The 23482-nt window shown below is 43.6% G+C and overlaps 1 long non-coding RNA gene across 2 annotated transcripts in view; it reads left to right on the plus strand.

Moving 5' to 3' along the window:
* The first annotated feature begins 3 nt into the window (after positions 1-3).
* The window catches only part of LOC308064856, a 60753-nt gene continuing 37274 nt past the window's right edge, over positions 4-23482 (plus strand). Inside the window, exons 1-2 of one of the 2 annotated variants that reach the window (XR_013928573.1) lie at positions 4-22691; positions 22811-22898. This is a non-coding gene — a long non-coding RNA (uncharacterized lncRNA). Of the gene's footprint in view, positions 22899-23482 lie in introns of both variants that reach the window. The other variant, XR_013928572.1, reaches the window with a different exon arrangement.

The following is a 23482-nucleotide window of genomic DNA, read 5'->3' on the forward strand; positions in this document are numbered from 1 at the left end:
AACACTGAGCGAGAACATGTGCCCTGGGCAGCGACTCCTGCCACGGGGCCCTGCTTCTGGCTGTGACCCTCTTGCTCTGCTGTAATGAAGCTATTTTACAGGCTGAGATGGTCTCACAACCCGTCACTTATTTACAGGCTCAAAAGGATGTTAGCACCAAATCCTGAAGTTCACCTGCTGATACGCAGGAGATGTATTCATAACATGTTGATGTAATTCACAAACTTTTCCCATTTTTTCTCCTGTCTGAAGCCCTGGTGCACTAGGGACTTTCCATGGACATGTGAAGCTGGTGAGCTACTAAGCTCATTTTGCCTATCGATGAGGAAACAGCAATGTGCTAGCTGCATGTCTGGCAAAAGCATGACAATAAGCAGTACTAAAAGAGGAGTACTCCATCTGTTCATGCTATTCAGCTCTTTGCATGGCTGCCCACATGGCCAGGTATTTGCCATTAAATATGATGATTAATTCCTTGACAAGTTGGTATCTGGCCTAGCAGTCCAGCATTTCCTTTTGGCATCTGTGGCTGCCTTGAGGAATGCAGCTTTATAAGTTTTCACTAATTATCTAATAGCTTTTGAATCTCTTGTTTCAGTATGTGGAACTGGTGTTAATTGCAGATCTTCAACATACCATTCTTAACTGATTGCCCTAGTAAATATGTTTAACACTAGCCTTGGTTTCCTGTACATGATTCATTCAGTTGGTAAGTGATCCGTATTTGTTTGCTGTCAAAGTCTTTGAGTTGGAAGAGGACTTTAATCATGTTACTTGGCTTTTCTGAATAGGGAGAAGAAATGGAGTCAAATAAGCACACAATGGTCATGCAGTCAAAGATGAACCATGGCCTGGGTTTTTTTCACAACAAAGAAGTTGTGTAAGCTTAAATTTCCCTTTCATTTTCATAAAGAACATACTGGAAACATCTATTCCGCCAAAGACATGAAATTAAACCAAAGAAACAAAAACATCTTGGAAGGAGGAAAGAAGGCACTTTCCCAGCTTATGCGTTAATTAAGACCAGTCAAAGAAAACTGCTTCAAAAGGAAGGAGGAAGCCAGCAGTAAGCACGGCTGCAACTGCTTTTAATAGGCTATAGCAATGACATGCATGGTAGACAAAATCGTAGCAGGCATTAATGCAACAATGTCAGTTCAAAGGGTACAGCAAAAAAGTTGGAGGCAAGACTGAAGTTACTGAATGGTAAAACTTTTTCATGAGCATATTTGTCAGCAGCAGTATGGGACAAAGGAACTTGTTTAGCAGAACACAATCATCTTGAGAACTATAAACACTGCTGGTTTAAAGATAAAATCAAAGGCCTTGAAAGCAAAGCAGAAGCAGACATAAAAATATGCATAGTTGGCTTTCCTGAAGGTGAAGAGGTTTGCATCCCTGTTAATTCAGAAAGAAGCTGTTAAGTGCCCCAGGTTGCTCTTGTACCCTTAGCACCCGCTCTGCTCTTCTCCTGGATGAAAGCCTGTGCAGAGCTGCAGGAATATACAGCAGCAGTGGCAGGTTTTCTGTGCATCCCATCAGCAGTGGAGATCTGGGAATCTGGAGGGAGAATTTATTCCCTTACCCTCTACAAAAAAGCTGAGTGCAACCTACAACATACTATTGTAAATATTTTATACCATAAAAAATTGATTTGTCTAGCAGCAGAGGACAGGACTGTTACTATGTTCCTTACATGCATATTTGTTCTCAGTGCTGTTCAGCCTGTGCCTCTGATCCAAATGTCTGGGAAAACAGATGGTAATTTTCTATGTCTTTTGACAGGCGGTTCAAGCTCTTGCTTTAAAAACTTCCTAGGTCTCTTCATCAGCGATCAGCAGCACGTGTGCATTTTTTCAATATAATGATGACTACAAGGAAATTTCCTAAAATCAAGATAAATGTCTGTCCTTGCTGTGTTCCAAACTGGCATACGACACAGCAAACACAGAGTAAATTACTGATGACACACTGTTTATTGCTATAAAAAACAACATTCAGAGAGATGCAGCTGACACACTGGAGGGAAGCGATCATTACCTTCAGGGAGGCTTTAATGTCAAAAATGTATGAATATGTATACACAGATAAAAGTGTGACTTATGCTACAGCGTTCAGACAATATCATTCTCATGCGATCGAGGTATCAAAGGCCACAGAATTTTCCCTAGATATGCTTACATGACCTCTGTATCTGAAGAGGATTTTCCACTCTGATTTGGAGACATGACAGTTTGAAAAATGTACCGCATCCACCACATCCGTCATGGTTTCTTCTCATGTTTAGTCATCCTCCACGTGAAAAAAGCTACATGTTGTTGCTAACTTAATATCTAGTTTCCCACCACTGATTTTGGTGGCTGTCTCTGACAGAGATATCCCTCTTGTTGCTGCTGTACTCTTCCTGAGAAAGTACTTCAGTGTCACAAGTTACATCTTAAACTCACTTCTGATAAACACAGATATTAAATCTTTTCAGAGCTGTCACCAAAAGGCACTTCCAGCAGGTCTCACACTATTCAGGGCGTGGTGGTGGTCCTATTTTGCACATCCCCTTGACCTCCTCTGTGTTGTCATATGGAGAGGTAATATTCAGCCTCTTTAACCTATTCACTTGTTCCTAGCATATACACTGTGGGATCATTTTAGCTCTTTCCAGCACCAATGCATTAGGGGCACCAGTGGAGCTGCCTGCTCGTGTTTTTCCTGCTTCCTAGCCAGTTTACTGATTTCCATTTGGAAATATTTATTGGATTACTAGAGTAAATGACATCTACAAACTAGCAGGACTTGTTGGTTGCTAGCAGTGACCTTTATGTGGTATCCTTCCTCTGCAAAGGAGAAATGATGTTTCTACACCCCTTGGTCTGTTTTGTCAGCTCAGGCTAAGCTCATCACAATGTTGGGAAGAAGAAGAAGTTTAATCCTTTTGTAATCAACAGGGAATCTGGAGCACTTACAAATAGATCTTTTTGAGGATACTGGAGAGGTTTATGGTCATTGTGTAGGCTGTTAGCCTTGGTCAGTATCACATTAGCAGACAAAACCCTGATGCATTAGTGTTGCTTTCAGGTGGTCTGTCACATCCTATCTGTGCGGCCGGTGTGGTCAGTGGATTAAAATTTGCTTCTTCACTGTTTGCACTACCACTTTCTGTTATGAAGGATTATTATAAATGCATTTGATTCCTTATATTCCTGGCATACCTCCTGAGAGTAAAAGTAGCTTATGGAGGCTGTATTTACACGGTGATCTGTAGGTATATGCCTATTTGCTCTCCCCACAGTATACATGCATCTGGTTGCTCAGACCTGGTTTGTATTCAGTGTTTTCACATTTGAGGCAGAGAAATTGTGAGCCTGGCTGTAAAAGACCACAGCGAAGTACCCAGAGCTGGCCCAGCACCAGAGCTTGTGCTCCAGAGGGACGGTGAGGAGAGCTGGGGCAAATCATCTCAGCATGGGGAGTCAGACCCGAGACTTATGGGGCTGCTGCCCCCCAGATGTAACCTGATCGTAGATGATTTATTGCTTTGTCTTCTCTACCTTCAATCCCAGGTCTCCATATACCTGAAGGAGATCATCCTTCTTGGGCACTGCTGTTGAGAAAACCCCCAAAAATTCAGACATTGTGGATTGCTGTGGTCTCCTGGACCCACAGAAATGAGTGACCAGTTCTTAAGTGTCGTGTGCGTGAACCCTGTAGTCCCAGGGAGCTTGCTGGCCCTTGCATAAGAGAAAATGCGTGACCCTGGTTCCTTCAAAGGAGATGTCATACCAAAGGCCTGAGTCTCCTCCATGGCTGGTAGGTGCCTGGGATGCGAGTGTTAGCACAAAGGTTTGTTTTATTGATGGCTCTGTCCTGTGAGCAGCCAGGTTGAAGACCTGGAGTCACCACAAAGAAGCTTCTGGATCTGGCTCTGCAGAAGAAATCTTTGTCTATAAAATTTTTTAATAAAAGTAAAAGTTTGTAAAAAACATTGTAATAAAAGAAGTCTTTTATAAGTGACTGAGCCCTGAGGTTTTTCAAATTGCTCTTTTGTCTAGATCCCAGACTTGTGTCCCTGAGTTGTGCCCTGAGGATCCAGCCAGAGTCAGAGCAACCTGCAAGATTCATTGGGGTTGCTGCTCCTCTGCTGACCCTGCCCCAAAAATGCAGCATTTTGGGATGAACCCCGCAATTTTTGTCTCCTTCCATAACCCAGGGAGCTGTGATTTCACCATAAGGCATGTGACAATGCAAGCAATGAGGGCAGTCATTTTCCATTTTATAATAGCCATAGCAACTATGTAAATTAGACCGGCAACATTTAATTTTGGGGGTTGTCTCTCTTAATTTATATAATTAAGCATCCAAAGCCAACCCACCACCCTGTTCTCATGCCACCTTGCCAGCCACGCCATATAAAATTTTGTTGCAGCAGCAGTGTTGGAGACTCCCATGCATAAGGTTGCTTGTTCCTCCACATTTCTTCCCAAACGCAGTGTTTCAGAGGGGAAGGCTGTGTTTGGCAGATGATTTTTAAAAGGGAGTATCTTGTAATTTTCTGAGTCTCTTTGGGTGTGCATGTTTAAGCCAAGCTCAAGTTCTTTAACTCTTCCATACACCCCAGGTTCCTTTCACGTAACATTTTCCTAAGTTTAGTGTATTGAGCTTAAGTTCACTGTATAAAGCATCTCCAGAGAGAAGATGGCTCTTTTTTCAGCTGTCAATAACTGTGCTGCCTGCAGCTTGCTGTGGTCTTTAGATACCATGCAAAACATGCAATTCAACACATGCAAACCAGGAAAATGAAAACTGTTTACCCAGCATGGATCAGAGGCAGTCCTATTTTTAAGCCTAGCTCGGGAATGTGTGTAGCAAAGTGTCTCAGGAGGAGGAAATCCAGGCTGGAAATGGTAGGCAACCACGGCAAGGCAGGACAAGACTTTTGCCTGAGCCGTGCTTCTGCTGGGCAGTGTGGGTGGCCTCAGGGCAGGCAGGAGAGGGGCAGGCAGCCCTGCGCCCAGGTCCATCTGCTGGAGAGAAATCAGCAGCCACAGCTGGACCTGAGGCTTCTCTCCAAGAGGAACTCGCTTCTCATCACAGCTCATTCTCACTGTGGTTGAAAAGTCACAGCTAATTCTGCCTCCTGCTTTCAGCGCTCCTGTTTCATTTGTAGTCCTGCTGTTTGATCCCAGGCCTGCTCTGAAACCTCCTGAAGTCAGGGAAACTGGGAAAGGTCTTCAACATCACCACATAACCTTTTAACAACTCCTTTCTAATTAGCCTCAGGTTACAGGCGGCACGAAGGGAAGGCAGCTCCCACAGAGAAAGGGATTGGAGTGGATGACATCTCCTGTGGGAAAAGCTCAGACCCTGGAAGGAAATGCTGGCCATCATTATGTCAAGGGTCTCTGCTGACACTTAATCATGTTTCTATTTGAAAATGAATCATTTGATGCTACAAGCAAGTTCTAAGATGATTAAATGAAGCGCAGGAGGGACAGCAATATTAGCCACATTTTCAGTCTGCAAAGGGTTGGGTTTGTTTGATGTTCTTGATATTTTCCATTTTACTTCTCAACTAGAAAACATGACCCGGTTTACATGCCCCTCAGGGGCCATGTTCACCTCCCAGCTCTGCTGGGTAACCCTGGCCAAGCCATTTTGGCTCAGGAGTTAATGGCTTTGCTTTCACATCTTTCATCTGCTTGTCTCCTCAAATCAGTGTTCTCCAAACTCCACCGGCCTGTGGGCTACAAGAGGTAACAAGTTTTCCAGGCAACACCAACCCTGGCTTTCCCTGTGAGCCTTGGTTTTAACTTCTGAATTTGCTCTGCCTGTGAATAGCATCAGGGCAGGTTCCCGAGCCGTGGGCTGGTGTAGCCAGCGGGGTGACGTATCAGTGAAGGAGCTGTTGATGTTAGGACAGGCACCTAAAGCTTTGTGGCCAGGTACTTGAGGGACCACTGGTGTCACGCCAACTGTGAGTATTAATAATGCCTATTGATCTGGGAGTTCTTCATGCTGTAGAGAAAAACAAACCTTAAAAACTGCCTAAATCCTGAAGCAGAATGGGATCTAAGGCATATGTCTCTGTATTTCTAACTGGCTTGTTTAAACAACCTCGTGTGGTGTGCTGGCCTTTTTTGGTTTGATGCCTGGGCATATAACCTGCCCCCCCCTCGCCCCCCACCTTAAACAGTCTAGATGCTAAAGATGCCAGGTCCTACAACTCTCAATAAAAAAATGCTATTAACGAACTGCTAACATAAGTCTGTGCCTAAAACTTCAGGCATTTCCTTTCTTAATAGTGTCAGTAGATAAACATCCTAGTGATGTGAGGCAGTCGGATGCAATTATAACAGGAACCAGGAGTGGGATTAAAAAGTTCCAGGTCAGTTGTGTCTCTTGAAATATGACTTTGTCCCCCTGGAGAGCTTGTCTGTACACCGACCACATGATTTCCTGACCTGCCATCGATGGATATGGAGCACAGCGTGCCTGTTCTTCAGTGACTGCCAGGAAGATGCCCCTTGTTGAAAATTTAAAATTGAAAATATGTTTGGGATTATTTCCCTGACCAGTCCTCCCTGGTGGACCTTTGAGCTCAGAAATGCTCCTGCAGATGATATGGGTTACTCTTGTGAGGAATCTGACTCCCCAAATGCACAGTTGTTTTCAGTTTTCCCAAAGTGGTATTGCTTTCATGTTGTCAGATAAGAGGTAGTTGTGGTTAAGAGTGTAATGGAGTTTCAGTAATAAACATCTCTATTGTTCAGTCTACTTTTTTAATAGCTCTATGATGCCACTAGCATGTAAACAACAGGAACTAAAGTACAATACCAGGCAGTGGTCAGAGTTCATTCCTTGTTCTGGATCCTCTTATTCCCATGCAAAGCAGCCCTCTGAGATGCCAATCTACAAATGGTGAGTCTTCAACAAGCTCCAGGAACAGAAAACAGTACTGTGTTTCAATTCTCAGCAGCTAATTTTAGACCCATTTATCACACTGCTGACCAAAGCACCACTGCCGAGTTAGCACTTAGGGGAGGGCACTTGGCTGTGGTAGACATGGCAGCAGTCTAAGCCCCAACTAAGGTAATACACACCTGAGCAGAGTGTTTATTTCAAGAACTAATTTTTCAGAAAACTGATGGCTTTATGAACTTTGCTAGCACTTTTTGCTGGGAATTCAGCATGCCCTGATGGTCCAATTCTGCTGTGTGCTGGCTGTGTCCAAGCCCTGATAAAAATGCTGGTTCCCAGTGGAGGACATTAGGTTCGTGTCTCAGCCACGTGGTTCATTGCTGTGTTAAAGCTATCACAGCTTGCTCCAAATGCACAAATGTGGGGTCTATGCAGGAGGGTGAAATGCTGACCTGAGATACTGGACAGGTACTTCTTGCTGTACAACAGTACCCGCTCTGCACAATATTGAGAGTAGCCCTGAGGAGAAGGACTTCTTGACTGGTGAGAAGCTCAACATGAGCTGGCAATGTGCACTCACAGCCCAGAAAGCCAACCAAATTCTGGACTGCATCAAAAGAAGCATGGCCTTCTTTTAAAGGGTCAAGGGAGGTGATTCCCCCCCTCTACACTGCTCTCGTGAGACCCCACCTGGAGTACTGTGCTCAGCTCTGGGGCCCCCAGTATAAGAAGGACATGGACCTGTTGGAGCCTTGTGCCATAGGGACCAGGCATGTGATGCATTCAATGCTTGGAGCTGTGTGAATGCACAATGAGGGATCAGAGCACCACAGGCTCTTAAGGCCATTGCAAGAGTCAGGAAATAACTCTTTGCAAGATCAGACCTTGAAAGCAAAGCATCTCCTGCAGCCCCAGTCCTCTTGCCCAGAAGAGCCCAAACAACAGCCCTAAGTCAGATTTTCTGTTAAAATTTAATATTGCAGGATATGGCCCTGCATCCTCTGTGCGTGATACCACCTTTGATAAAGTTACTTCTGAGCAACAGGCGCAAAGGGAGGCCCTTACATGTCTGTGCCAAAGCAAAGCCCTTCAAAACAGTAGAATAAAACGATCCTGGGAGGGTTGAAGCTTCTGACAGGGATGGCAGACAGTTACCCTGCAACATCTGTCCCTCACATGGGAACAAAACTGAGTCATGCGTGGCCAGACCGTGGAAGCTGGCGGTTGCAGGCTGTGCAGACCCAGGGAAATCTGCAATTCCAACAGCAGATGGCACAGTCCTAAAACTAAAATCAGCCGGCAGGTCAGCACGGGGGAACACTGCCTGGGCTAGAAATCTGAAAGCTCCCGCAAAAGGATCCTGTGATTTGTCTAATGATTTGTCAACGTAAACAAACTTTTTGAAAATAACGTGTTACCTCTTTAGGAGAAGTAATTTATAAAAGAAACCGCATATATGAGACAATCTGGTAGCTGCAGAGTTTAGTTTAAGACTCTCAAGTATATCTGACATCTTCAATGTAATTATATTTTTTTGACATCCATGCCTCATAAAGCACTCTTTTAATTATCTTTCTATAATCTAGAAACAATTTATAGTAGCCATGGGTACAAAAAAATTCTTTTTACTAGAAGGAAAGTGAAACTCCAGAGTGATTTAATTGAACAGTGATGTCTTAAATTTGCTTTCATGCAGACCTAATCCTTTTGTGTTTCTTAGCCACCATCCAGAATCTTATAGAATTAGGCATAAAACCCCATGTTCTGTTATGTCTGGAATTTTATGAACTAAATGAGTTCCACCACCCCACCCCCGCCCTGTACATAAGAGAAAAGCAGTGCAGCAGACTTGGCACTTTGGTTCCATTAGCATCAACAAGATTGTTGGGCCAATACACTTATTTTGCCACTGTTTCTACAAACTTGCAGAATAAAACCTAGAGATTTTCCCTCAGGAGACAGTAAGTATAATCCAGTATGTATAAGGTAGTATGTATAAGCCTGGACGTATAATCCAGGACAACCATTTAATGATGTTTAAGGAATTAAGAAGCTAATCCATCCTTCTGATGCACTAAGGAATTGCTAGAGGAATTGTCTAGTGGTCAAATCAGGAAACTGTGAGTCAAGGCATCTGTTCCCCCTTTTGTCGGTGAATCATTTCCTCTTCTTTGAGTCCCACAAAACACCCAGACAGAATCTGTCCCCAAGTAAAATAAACTCTTTATCAGATTCAGTCCCCATATATCTCCCAGGCTGCTGCTTGTGGTAGAAGCTCTAATGTGTGTTAGAATCAGAAAGCTTTAAACATCAAAAGAGAAAGATGTGTTGTGGTCCTGTAAATTAATTTTCCCTTTGCAGGTTTCACAGAGTCCAGAGCTCTGTTATCAGCTGCCCTGTGACAGCACAAAGAAGCAGCAATCTCAGGCTGTTCCTCATTTTGGTAGGTATGAAAGTGCAGAGAAAAAAGATTTTTCCAGTGCTAAGGAGTACATATTTTATGTTAGTAACATTCAAGGACTGGACTATCCACCTCATTTAAGGATCTGGTGACTTTCTTGAAGTTAGAAAGAGGCTGCTGTATACGGAGAAGGATGCAACCCACAAATTTTAAATCTTTTCCTTGGGATAGGATGAATTGGTTTCTGGAGCTGTCTGTCTCCACCATTCATAGAAGTAAATGTCAAGTGATTTTACTCCTAACTTACTGCTTCAGTTTAGTTCTTGAATGGGCGTTCTTGACTCCTGCTGTAGGCATTGGACCACATTAAGCACCAACTGCTTAAGCTTAACAAAAGTGTATTTGCTGCTCTGTTATACTTTCAGCAACTGCAGTCAATGCTGCTGGTTTTGCAGTTGCCACACAATGCCTGACACCACCACCACCGCACACCAAGTATTGCTGCCGCTCTTCTGTTCCATGCTGTTTGCTCAGGAACCAGCATCTTCCCAGAGGCAGTCTGGGGCAGGGGAACAGAGAAACGGTGTGATGCTTTACTGCCCAACATGTTAATCGGTCATCCTCTCCCACTGCTGATCAAGCAAACAAAAATATGTGCTCTCAGAGATAACAAGGATTAAAGGTTTTGCAATTATTTCCCACAAGGATTCCAGGCATTCCCGTATTTGCAGTAATTCCCAGAAGTTTACATCCCAGTTGCCTATGCAGGGAGAGCAGCAATTTTCAACATTCAGAGAAACACAAGTTCTCAGTTGAATAATTCTGCAGAAATAGCTTGAATTTTTGGGATTCCTGCTCTAAAAAATATCTGTCTGATGCAAGAGGAGATAAACCTTACCTAGCTGCAGCTTTCTAAAAGTGAGGCTGGTGCGCAGGAACCCTCAGTAAGCAATGGAGCGCAGAGGAGCTAGTTCAGACAATGAAAGTATGAAAGAAATAATGCTTAAACAAGGGAATAATGATGGTCTGTTCTTTTCTTCCACTGTTTGTCTTTAAATCAATTAAAACTTTAACTTTCTCACTGAAAAAAATAATTTTTGGCTTCATTGCTCTGTAAAAATTCAGTTTGCATTTGCCTGATTCCATCCAATTGGTATGTTTATTTCTACTTATCTGTCATCGGAAGTTGTTGCGGTTCAGGTATATGATTGTAGGTACCTGGATTGTAGGTGTTTACATCTGATCTGGGTATTTTAAGCTCCTCTTGCAAACATTTCTACTGAATGGTATTTCTCATTCCAAGGTAGAGTAGGCCTTAGGAATAGCAGCTCAGAAATGCTTATCTCTCCTCATTAATAATGAGCAAAGCCTGGGGTCGCTAGCTCTGGTGTAGATATCTGCACTGCAAACATCTAAAATTAGGTGGGATAAATCTCATGCAATAAGCTTGATACTTTAAGCCCCTGTTCAGCAAAGCACTTACTGACAGCACAAAATGAAGCCTGAGCTTAAATGCTTTGCTGAACTGAAGCCTCAATTACTTAAGGAATGAGAAGACAGTCATGGGACATCATAGCAATTAGACTTGCGCAAGGCTTATGTTGGATTTCCACCATGCAGTCCTACGTACTGGTCTGTTCCCCTACAGAAAACACTTTTCCTCCTCCAAACACATTTATTTCTGACCCCTCCCAGTGCTCACTCTCCCTGGCTGAGTCACACAGGCAGCAGGGTAACCCAGAGCTGGGGCAGGCAAGCAAGAGGCACCGCAGGCACTGCAGGCTGCCGGGATTCGCAGCTCTTTGCCACTGACTCTTACCCCTTTATAATTTTTCTTTTCCCCCTTCAGCGTTAAGCATCAACTTCTCCACTGCTTGGCTGAAAACTTTGCTTGAGAGTGGCGAGACTGCATAAATGTGCGGCGGTGGGATGGGCAAGCTTCGTGTAATTTGGGACTTGGTTTGTAAACTGCTGGGGGTAGGTGGCTGGGGCGGAAAGCCTGGTCTCATCAAGCATGTGTGCTTGCACTAGCAAACTCCACGCTTGCAGGGTGCAGGTCTGAGTGCAGGTGCCGGTACCCCTGTTGTGATGCTGGCCTGGGCCACCGTGCTGTCCCGTGTGGCACCGGGGTACATCCAGCTCCCAAAGGAGCTCGTGTCCTGTCACACAAATAACAACACAATGTAACAGGAGAATTTGGTTAAGTCCGGACGGGCAAGGTGACTATGTAAAAGGACACGGGAGGCTGGGGTCAGCATTACTTGAAATAATCAGCAGTTTTCTGGGCCAAAGTACATTGTGTTGCTTTCCATAGCTCCCCAGATCTGACTTCCATACCCTTGTGCTGAGTGCTTATGCCATGTTTACAAATGGAAACATGAGTCATTATCAAATGCATTTTCACTTGTTTTTCTTGTGGCATTTTCTATAAAATGAATGATTGCAGATGTCCGTGTAAAAAAATTCAAAACACTGTGTCTTCCCCTCCATTAGTGCTGAACAGCTTTGGAAGATAACGAGGCATACTTAAGTTTCCGTTTTTCCCTTTTGATGACACATTTAGAAATTTTAAATGTGCAAAAAATAGTTTTTTCTTCCAATTAATCCATGTGTTATTTTCTATTATTAGATTTTTATACATTTAGCAATATTATATTTTTACCTTTCCCTCACCTTTTTTTACAAGAAACTGTGTCAGCATTCCAAGTAAACTGCAGGCTGGAAAACACATGAGTGTGTATTATATCTTTCTGAAATGTTCTTTGATAACATAAATAAATATGTTTGGAGTTTTTCAGAGTGGGAGAACCTTTCTAGCGGAAGTAAAAATGCTGTTACATGGTTGCTGACAAATATTTATTTAATCTCTTTGACAAGTTCTCAGGAAGAAATGAGTGAATAAGATTTTTGTTTGTTTGTTTTTCTCTTGCATTGTATTATACATGAATAAAAATATTACTGTAAAATAACCTGTACAGATAGGTTTAACTTCTTATTACTCTAAAAGCAGTATCGAGGGCAAATCTACCTGCAGTTCGTTTCTGATTTTCAACCGCTCAAAAGGTAATGAGTAATTAAAAGCTACTAGCAGTGCAAACCCCCCTATAAATACAATAAAAGTAATTAAACTCCCTCCTTGCATAATTCACAAGGTTTCACAATTCTCTAGCTTTTCTCTTTTATACAAGACAACAACTGAGTCAGAGACTTCAACACATTTTGTTACAAGCTCATTCGGTGCACAGGACCTGTTCACTTTCTGACTATGGTCATAAGATGATCTACATCCAATTAAATCTCTTGGTCTGTGAGTTAGATATTCATTACACACCCCTGATGACTGCGTACAACAAAATTGCATAATGTCTTTGTAAATCTTATTTGAATGGATGAGTCGTTGAATTAAAAAATTATGTAAAGCGTAGTCCTGCCCTTTCGTATGTTATACCTCACTACATACTTTCGAGAATTAGCATCTGGGGAGGTGAGCCTTTGCTTTCCCCATGACACCCAGGGAGGTAACGACCAAGCATTCAGGGTCATACTCTGACTCAGTGGTTATTACACAAGCAAGGCACCAGTTAAGGAGCCAGAATTTAGGCAGTTTATATTGAAGCCTATATTCCCATGGCATTTATTTTGGTTTCATAGTATTTATTTTGGGAGCAATAAGGTCCCTGCCCACAGAAGGAAACTGTCATAAAATCTAAAAATGCAATTGTATGCATGGCAACATCCTGGCCCTATAAATATAGGGAAAGTGTATTTTTTGTGTCAATTTATGGCACGTGCATTGGCTGTGAAACTGGGATTCCCATGTGCATCGGTGCATCACGCTGCTATCAAAAACCAGCGTGCCTGATGCTGAAATCGTGTGAAAGTTTTTGTTTCTATGATACTGTAGAGGCAGGAGTGCACTTTTAATAAAGCAACCTGCTTCTTCCTGCTAGTCTAAATCACAAGGTCCAGTAAATTGCCCGCAGAGTGCTGTACCACATTACTGCATTACATAAAGTCTCGTCTCTGGCGTTTCTCAGTACCTTTCCAAGGGAAGGGAAAATAATGCTCACTGACCTGCCTTTGGGTGTGAACTGTGCTGGAAGTGGTTACAGCTGTTGACAATGAGCCCTTGAAAACCTGTCCCGTTCGAAAACCTGTCCCTTGCTTTTCACAAGAGCAAACAGGCAGAACAGATAAGGGCCAGGATTTCAGCTTGCCATCCTCTGAGCCTGCAGGAGTGGTGAAATAGTCATAATCAGGCTGGTATTACTCACAGTAGTGTAACTGAGATCTGGCTCAAGGAATCAAAACACGCATTTACCTACAGGTACATGCCCTCATACTTAGCTCACCAAAAGTTGTTAGTGGGTTTTTTTTCCTCTTCCTTGGACAGTAAGACCCTCAAACCTGGAAGGTAATTTTGTCCTGCTTTCCTCTGGAATTCATCCACAAGAGACTTTGCCACTGTTTTAGGCAATTCCTTTGCCACCTCTTTCTCTGTCAGCAGCCTGGTGAGATGCCAGAGGACTGGGAAGTGCACGTGGACTTGCTGACAGAGTTCCTGCTCCTGTGCCTTGGTCAGACATTTAATGGGAAAGTTTTGCAATGGAGTTCACTGCCCCCTGGGAGACAGGGCACTGCCTGGCAAGAGAAAGTAATCAGCCAGAAAACTGATTTCTTGTTTCACCACAGGAGGAAACCACTTTTTTTAGAGATGAAAAAAGAATATGAGTGAGGGAGAAGCTCCTCGCCTACTCCAGTGTAGCCAAGTAGTCACGGTCCTGATTCCAGCTGTGGTGAGAGAACATGGAAGCTTACATTTAATTTTACAAATAATACCTTTTTTCCTGTTAAAAAAAACCCCACCTTTAGAAAGACCAAATATATTTATAGATCTGGGTTTAGTTTGGCCAAAAATATTGACCCTCAAAATGGAGGCATATATTTTGAAAATATTACTTTGTATTTCTTCTTGGCATTTGCCAAACATAACTTTTCACTTCTCATTGCAGAAAGGCATCTTTTAAAATTTTGACATTATCCGGAATTTACAGAAGAAAGCCTTTGAAGGGTTAAGTTCTATCTACCCAAAAGTCTTAAAACATTTTGGTTTAGATCAAAAATACCTTAGATGGTAACAAAAGTATTTCTCTTCTCCAGAAACTCAAAATTGTTTCTAGGTTCAACCCAAGCCAAAATTTCCCCTCTAACTGTTCATTCAACCACTGACAAAACAGGAAATGTTTTTCTTATACTCACATCTCAGATTTTTTTATACTCAGGGTTTTTTTATATCTCAGATCTATACAGTAAATGAAAAGTTGAGTCCCTGTCATGTCCAGCTGTTTGTAGAGAGGACATTTGAACTCTGGTCTGGACAAAGGTCCCTGACACTGACCTGTTAGCTGCCTTTGTAGAATAAATTTCTCCTGTGTTAGGCAAAAAATCTCTCCTTTTTTTCACCCCTCTAAAGCAGATAAACATGTTCTAGCAAATAATTTTGGTTCCTATTAACCAAAATCTTCAGATACAGAAGGTTTCTGGAGGAAGCTTTTAACCCTGTCTAGCTGCTGTGGTACTTGTGGAGTAATTTCTTTTACTTTCACATTTCACCAAGGGAAGAAGGTGTCACAGAGGTCGTAAATGAAGAAATTGCTCCCCAATAAGCAGCCGTGCTGGGGCAGGCAGCGATTCACGCCACCTTGACCCCATGAGAAGGGGGCAGAGGGGCGGCCTTGGCAGGGACAACACGTCAACCCTCTGTCTTCGCAGCAATGCAATCAGGACTGGTAGGGAGCAGGGTACCTTAAAGTTCCTGTAATTTAAAAAAAGCACTTGACAATAGGTATCCCCATGGGAGCATTTTCCAGAGGTAGCACAATGTGGGAGTTAGGGAACTGATACAGCAATAACATGTTATATTTCTTAAAGGTTTTGAGAAGCAGTGGGAGATGCAGAAGACAACCTAGGTGGAAGTTAAACCATTTATGGCAAAACACCCTTACAATTAAAAAAAGGCATTAATTGCCTCACAACCAGAAAGGATGAAGATCTCACTTGCTTTCCTCCTACACAGATAATGAAGAGAAATCAGGAAATGAGAATCTGAGAAAAAAATGGCTATAATGCTAATTTTATTTCACTAAGTTGTTTGTTACTAACTTTAAGCAATGCAGATCCAGTGCATGAGTGAGCACATCACAGTCATTTTTAGAAGGGAGAGAGGTAGGATCTACCCAGAGTGGTTCTTCTGGTATAAAGAAGCAGATTTAAATAGGATTTACTTAATGAAGAAGCTGCATTGAAACAGGAGCCCAAACTGCCAGATTGATGTTGCAAACTCCCAAAATCTCATCTCCACCTAAGGAGAGGAGGGGAGGGAAGCCTTTTCACTGCGTACCCCGGGTGGGGTTTTTGTGGTGTTGTTTTTGTGTTTTGTTTTTTTTTAAAGGCATTATCTTTAACGCAATACACCTGAATTCTTGGGTGCTTTGCCCTTCTCTATAAAGCAAGGATGAGTACAGATCAGCTGTATGTGGTACAAAGAGGACAGATGATGGGAAAAGAAAGACAAGACATCCCTCTCCAGCCATGAGGAGGGCTGCTCAGAAATCACACAGAAGTTGTAACAGAGCCAAGCTATGCATGCAGTAGCAGACTGATTTATTTTTTATATGAACCAGGGCTTTTCCACAGGGAAAATCTGTTTCATCCCATGACTTCTCATTATCAGCTTGCAGGGAAGATGGCACTGTTGCTCCAGCATCAAGCTTGATACTTCTTGGGTTGCCAGCATGACCCAGGCCTGAGGATGGCCTCCACCAGTATCAGATGCTGAGTGCTGTTGTTCTCTTTCTTGTCTCACATCATCCCCAGCACCACTCAGTTGTTTCTCTTCTCCAGTAAAACACCTCTGGTTGTTCCTTTGCTCTGAGGAACGCACAATGTATGAGCAACTGCCTGCAGGACATGAAAGCCAAAGCTTTTTTTGTTAGAAGAAGGTGGGGAGAATGTCAGGTATTTCACAATTCCCTTGATTACTGTATCTCCATGAATCACATCTTTAGGAGTGAGGCATCCTGGCAGGGGGGCACTGGGAGATGGGGGTTCACAGGGTCCCACTGCCATGGCTTTCACATCCCAACATCTCTCACACTCCGCTATTGTACCCAGCAGAGGCATTTCTCCGCTCCCGGGCTGAGCCAGCACTGCTGCCTGCAATTCAGCTGCAGCTGAGGCAGCCCAGCCTAAACTTTGTACCATGTCAGTCATGTCTGCCACCCACAGCGTGCTCCTGCTCTGTGCCTCTGTATGGGAGGAAACATGCTGAAAGCTACAATGCCCATAGCCCATTTTTCAAAAATTTGAATGCTGTGAACAGCTCAGTTAACCCCGTACGTGCTGCTCAGTGCACACGGGGAGGGGAGACAGCTCAAAGGGAGATTCTGTAACATGTAAGAAGAGGGAGAGTATATTCTGGTACCTGGTAGGAAAGCTTTGGAGAAATACAAATATGGATTCTAACAGCACTTGGCAAACCTGAACCAAATGCAGTTCATTCCTGATGTAAGGACCTTCAAGGCTAATATCACTGCCAAAGCATGCTGAGGGAGGAGGAGGAGAGGTACCAGCTAGAAACAGGGATCCCCGGGCTCTTTTGGATGTCGCTGGCACTGGTGCCATTGTGGCTGTCCAGGCAGGAGGTGTCCTGGTCTGCAGTGCTCTGGACACAGAGTGTGCCAGTAGTGAAGACTTGAAGGGAGAGAACGAAGAGAGGGGCTATCCTCAGGGAAGATGGAACATTGCGGGTAGTGAACACCATGTCTCAGGTCAGCTGTTTCTCTGCCTCATTCTGCTCTCCTGCCCCACCTCACATCATGTGCTCTGCTCATCCTTTCCCCCCCTTGCTGTTCCCTGTGTTTCCTTTCCTTACCTTCCTTTTGCATCATGCCTCATCCTGTAACTGAGCACACATCCTTCTGCTTGGGCATCAGAGTGGTGATGGTTATCAACCACATTCTCCACTGCAAAGAGGCCAGTGCTTCACCAGTTCGCTATCTACACTGGTTTTTTTAGCCCACCTCCCTGTTTGCTCTCCCATCACTTTTGGCCAGTTGGTAGAGTTATAATCCTCTTGTGGCCCATGTAGTATTATATTATTGAAACCACTGTTGTTACTTACATTAGTAATAACTAGAAACTTTACATTTTTTGGCCTTGGCACAGTGAAAACACATAGTAGGAGACAGCTGCTGCACCCAGAAGGCTTGTAAACATGATGGCTGGTCATCTTAAAAGATGTGGAGTCCACTGGTGAGCTTTGGAAAGGGTCACCCCCAGCTTCTCAAGGGACCTCTGGGTGGATGGCCCTGAGAAGACAAGGAGGTGGCCTGAGAGAGTGATGACTGCAGACAGGAGCAGATCCCTGGCTGTAAGCAAGAGGTGGTACTGCATGAGCCACAGCAGTCCAGCAGCCCACGGTAAAACCTGTGGCATGGAGGCTACTGGGCACCAGTCTGGGGCATCTGGGAGAATCTACCTAGCCTGAGGACTCCATGGGGACTTCCTTCACCAACAGCGAGGCTGGGAGCATTGTCCATGAGATACTTAGAGCCCTGGAAATGGCCTGACCAGTCACCCCACTGAACCATCCTGAGCACAAACACACTTCAAGGGGAATGGGACCAGGGAGAAGGGCAGCAGCTGTCCCTTTGGCACTGTCATGACTGCAAGCAGAAAGCTGGGGCCAGGCTAATTCCTTAATAACTACACTGAGGAGCAAGGCTGTGGGTCACTGACTGTTAATTCAGGTTTCCCAGACTAATGCTTCCTTCTGTTTCCTTCCCTCCCTTCCCTCTAATAAAATTCTGCTCATTTAAAACACTTTGTTAGAGCTTGCTACTGTGACTAGGAAAACACTACTTAATCCAGGGTGCACAGAGAGAATAATTTAGTCTTCCAGGTTTCTGAATGGGAGGTTGAGACAGGCTTGCTCCAGTTTTCAAGGAGGCATAGCTCAAAACTGGACCTCAACTTAGCAGCACATGCTGAACGTGTTATAAAAGTAAGCGGACAAGATCAAAAAAATGGGATGACAATGATGAAGTGAGGGATGCTCCCAGGACCCCTCACCAACTCAAGATGTTCTATGATTCTATGACCCCAACTATGGGTCCCTTCCAACTTCAGATATTCTATGATTCTATGATCCAGCAGACCATCAACAGCAGGGTGGAGAAAAGATCTTTGAGTCAGGCTCCTCTGCCTGACAACATGTCCATTACAAGACTGAGCATTCAGTGGACATGGACACATCCTGACAGATGCTAGGTCATGTGTTTGGGCTCAGCTTGGCAAGTCTGAATATGCCCTGTAAAGTTTCTTACTCAACTATTTGCCAAGCCTCTTTCTTATTGCTATTACCCCTTAGTTTCTTCTGCTGGAAGTTCTCACACTGCAAGCACCTCCGTCCAAGAAGGCTCACTGTCATCATCATAGAGGGGGTGGCAGCAGGGTAGATATGTCCTGGGAATTTATTACCTCCTTTCCTTTCTACGCTCTATAAAAATATTTAAAAAAAATGTTAGAGACCAGTGCTGCATCCACAGATGGGATCCATCCATGACTTTCTCTAAAAATACAATGCCATCTGACATAGAAAAGTTTCAGTACCTAGAATGCCAGAATGAAGAGTAATATAAAGTGTGGAAATCAACACTTGATATCTGTACCTCTCTATGCTTTGCACAGAGCAAATAAGAGTAGTAGTCTGATTTTTTCTTTATAATCATCTTAATTAAGACCTATATATGAATTTGTTTTCTGTCTTTTTAAAGTAATGGAATTTATTATGAATGTAAAGGTTAATCCTTCAGAAAGTTGGAGCAGGTTTCAGCTCCGTATTAAGACTCCCAGACTTCAGTGTCTACATGCAAACCCCACCTACTATGCATTTTACATATGAGACCATCGTGGTCAGTGGAGAGCTTGTCAGTACAGTCAACGAAGACCAGCAGGCAATTCAGGTCACCAGTCCCCAAGGCTGTGGGCTCAGCAGTGTTGCCCAGACACGTGTCCTGGGGTACACAAGACTTCTGGGTGGTGCTGTGAGAAATGACACAGCACAGAAAAGACTGCATGTCTTTTGCATTGCTGTCCAAAAGCCAGAGAGGGCACCAGGTGATAAAAACTGAACTGCTCCTTTGCCTCACGTGTTGGCACCTAGATGTAAACACCTCAGCTTAGTGTCCTAAATTGAATCTTGACTTTTTTACAGTAACACTGCCTCCTGCTGAGTCCTGATGTCTGAAGTGCTGCTGAAATCCTCATTTGCTCTTGTTCTCTCACATCCTGGCAAGACAAATCCTAAGGCGGTACCATTGTGAATGAAAAATACTTCGAAGACTGCTTTCTGCCCCATGGTCTGGAGCGGTGGCACGCCTCATGGCCACAGAGGTAAACAACCTTCTGCTGCAAAACTGAGTGGCTACATCCAGAATGCCTGTGGGCAATGATCCAGCTCCTGAAAACCGTGCCTGAGCTGTGACTCCAAGGGTGTAAACTGGCCTGGGTTGGGGTTAAGTGATGGCCAACCCATGTGTCTCTCTACACTTTGCTAGTACATTTGTATCCTCTGTTCAGAGTGCTGCTTTTCTGTGTTATATCCACTTTTTATGACTACATAATTTTTTAAGGCCAGGATGAAATGTTACCGAAATTTTCTAAAATATGGGTGTTCTATATAAGCAAGGGAAAATCACAACCACAGTGTTGCTTCACTTAAACCAGAAGCTTTTCATGGATACCCTGCAAATGACAGCTTTACTCAGCTAAGGCAAGCTTGCAAAGCCCAGGAGTGCCAGGTTTTCTGAGAGCTGACTCGGTTTTGCCCTTTCATCCCACCTTGGCTTCACATTGTAAAAATGCAGATGCTTAGGAAATTGCCTCCAGGTGTTGAGTGATCTGAGTTTCACAAAAATAACAAACCTTGATCTGAGATAGATGACCTTTTTGTCAGCATAGGATCTTTAGGCTTTCAGAAGAGAATTGAAAGGGGTCTTTCTGCATTCCCTTGCTGCAGCTGTAGCACTCTTTTGATAAGTCTCAGAAAGACTCAGAATTGCTCAGTTTTCTTGGGCAAGAGAGTCTTGCGATACACACAGAGCACAAGGCCGGTTTGGGTGTTTTGTGGAGATACGTGAACTAATGCTAAACTCCCTTATTCCAATATTGTTTGTTGAATTAGTGTGCTTGCTTTGGCTGGGATAGAGTTGATTTTCTTCATAGCAGCTAGTATGGGGCTGTGTTTTGATTTGTGCTGAAAACAATGCTGATAATACAAAGATGTTTTCATTATTGCTGAGCAGTGCCTACACGGAGCCAAGGCCTTTGCTGTTCCTCACCCCAGCCCACCAGCCAGGAGGCTGGGGGTGCACAAGAAGCTGGGAGGGGGCACAGATGGGACAGGTGACCCCAACTGGCCAAAGGGATACTCCATACCATGTGGCATCATGCTCAGCATATAAAGCTGGCAGAAGAACTTGTAAAGGGGGGGCATTTAGAATCATGGCATTTGTCTTCCCAAGTAACTGTTATGTGTGATGGAGCTCTGCTTTCCTGGCGATGGCTTGGTGGGGAATGGTGAATGGATTTCTTGTTTTGCCTAGCTTATGTGTGTGGCTTTTGCTTTATCTATTAAACTGTGTTTATCTCATGATAAACGCATGAGTTTTCTCACATTCACCCTCCCGATGCACTCCCACATCCCACTGGGGGAAGTGAGCACTGGCTGTGTGGTATTTAGTTGCTGCCTAGAGTTAAACTACGACAGTTAGTCCTGGCACTGTGGTACTCAGCGTGGAGGAAAACATTTGTTTTGGAGGTATGCAGCGCTCATAAAGCTACATGGTATCTCTGCACAGCGGCCCTTCAGTTCTCTTTGAATGTCTTGTGAACCAAAAGCATCTAGCCTTTTTGTCTTGATTTCTTCAACTAGAAGAAAGGATAATACTATTTCATTTTCTCTTGGGGGTTCTGTGTTGGTTGATTTATGAATGGAGATGAATTCTGGAAGTCTTTACATAGAGGCTCACTCTAATGCCAGTCTTTTGTCCCATGTCTCCCAACAGACCAAACTATGCATTTAGGGACATCTGATGCACAGTGGTAGCAACTACTGCCCAATTGTCTTTATGGCCCATGCAATATTTACTGTGCTGCCAGGTTCAGCAGTGCTGGAAAACACATACTGTAGATGTAATTTCACTGTAGAAATTGTTTTGGAGCCTGCTAAAGCTTTAGTCAGAGTAGATGGGATTTTTTTTCTTCTGTAAAAAGCCTGAGGCTTAGTATCTGTGTAACATTCAAGAGGCAAGAAATGCTTCCAGTACTTGGAAACAGTGAAGAGCATCCTTCTGGGATCCCTGAGATGAGATACTAAATCTTGTAATGAACTTGCACTCCTTGTTTTCCTATTACAGCAGACGTCGAAGGGTAGCAGTTGGGTCCCTGTATATCATCACTGTCACCAACAAAAAACATAACTCAGTGCTGCTAACGAGCACCAAGTGAGCACTGGAATAGGAAGCTATGTTGACATTTAAAAGATATCCGTGTTGCCTAATTGTGAGGGCTGTGTGGGAAGCACTGCTTCAATGTCTCTATCTAGTATGGACATGACCAGCAGGAATACACTACTCTTATGGAATGTCAGTTACTGCAGGAAACAATTACCCTTTCTAAATATTCAAAATATGTCAAAACATTCTTCCTTTTTCCCTTTTAGGGCTCATCAAAGCTGTGAGTGTGTCAACATCATTCCACCTACTGGGAGGCAGCTCTGGAATATCTGATTCACCAGTGTTTCTCTTGCTTGGCATTGAACCTTGTGCGGTCATAGCCAACTCAAGCCTTTGCAAATAATACAGGCAAAAATGGATTTTGCCAACCAAAGGGTGGTCTGGTCAGCATGTATCACCATTACATTCCTTTCCTCTCCTCTCCAAAACAGGGTGCCCATGTCCAAATTTCCTGTAGCCCTAGACTATGCTCATTCCCAAACTCTGCTAAGTGTGTCTGGCAGAGGACTAGTTGACCCAGGCCAACGGCACATGAGGGACTAGCCTAACAATTTAATAGCATAAGTGATCATGTTCTAGAGTCTGGGCCTGGGTCCTGACACTTTAATTTACTAGCAGAGATAGAACCAGTAGGTTGTAACAACAGGATCATCCAGTCAACTGGTCTGATAGTATATCATAGACTATTATGTCTCACCTTGCTTCCCTTTTATAGGGGTTTGCCTAGGGCATCTCTACTAGGAAGACATCCAATCTTGATCTGAAAACATCAAGAGACAGAGAATCCAACCCTACTTTTGGTAAGTAGTTCCCAGGATTAATTGCTCTTACTATTAATAATGCATGCCTGGGTTTCTTTGTGTGAATTTGTTTGGCTTCAGCTTCTAGTTGTTGATTCCTGCTATGCTTTCTCCACTAGATGAAGGAGATCTTTTGCATACAGTATTATCTTGTTGTGGTGGTACTTGTACACTTTAATCAAGTCATGTCTCCATCTTTTTGATAAGGTAAGCAGAGAGATCCCTTACAGGCTTTCAGTAGAGAGAGACTTTTTCTCTCATCCTCTCCCTGACCTGTCTCCGACTTTCCCATTTAAAATACAGGCACCAGAACTTTTTTGCAGTATGCCAATATTAGTCTTACAAGAGCGGTAGGGAGAGATAAGATCAGCTCCCCACTCCTACTCGCTACTTCCTTGTTCATACATCCATGAATCACATTATCCCCTTTTGCTTTGCACTAAGAGCTCGTGTTGCCACCCTTAAATTGTCTGCAGTCCTTGTTCTCCATGGCTGCTTGCTATCTACACAATAGGCTCCATTCCCTGCTCTTGTAGGAGCTGCCTATACTAAGACACATCTTTAAAATTAAGTCTTCTGCACTCTCTGTGTTATAATGTCCTGGGAGTGTGTTGCAAAGTTAAATCCCTGAGCTGCTCAGGTAAGATCCTTGGGCATAGAATAAAGAAAAGAAATAAGAATTGTTCCTTAGAAAATGAATGACAAAATTCCTCTTAATGTCAATAGAAGTGGGATCTGCTCATGGCATTTCTTCACCAATATGAACCTGTAACTAAATTCTCCAGGTCTAC

This window comes from Falco punctatus (assembly GCF_963210335.1).
Source record: "Falco punctatus genome assembly, chromosome: 5".
NCBI lineage: Eukaryota > Metazoa > Chordata > Aves > Falconiformes > Falconidae > Falco > Falco punctatus.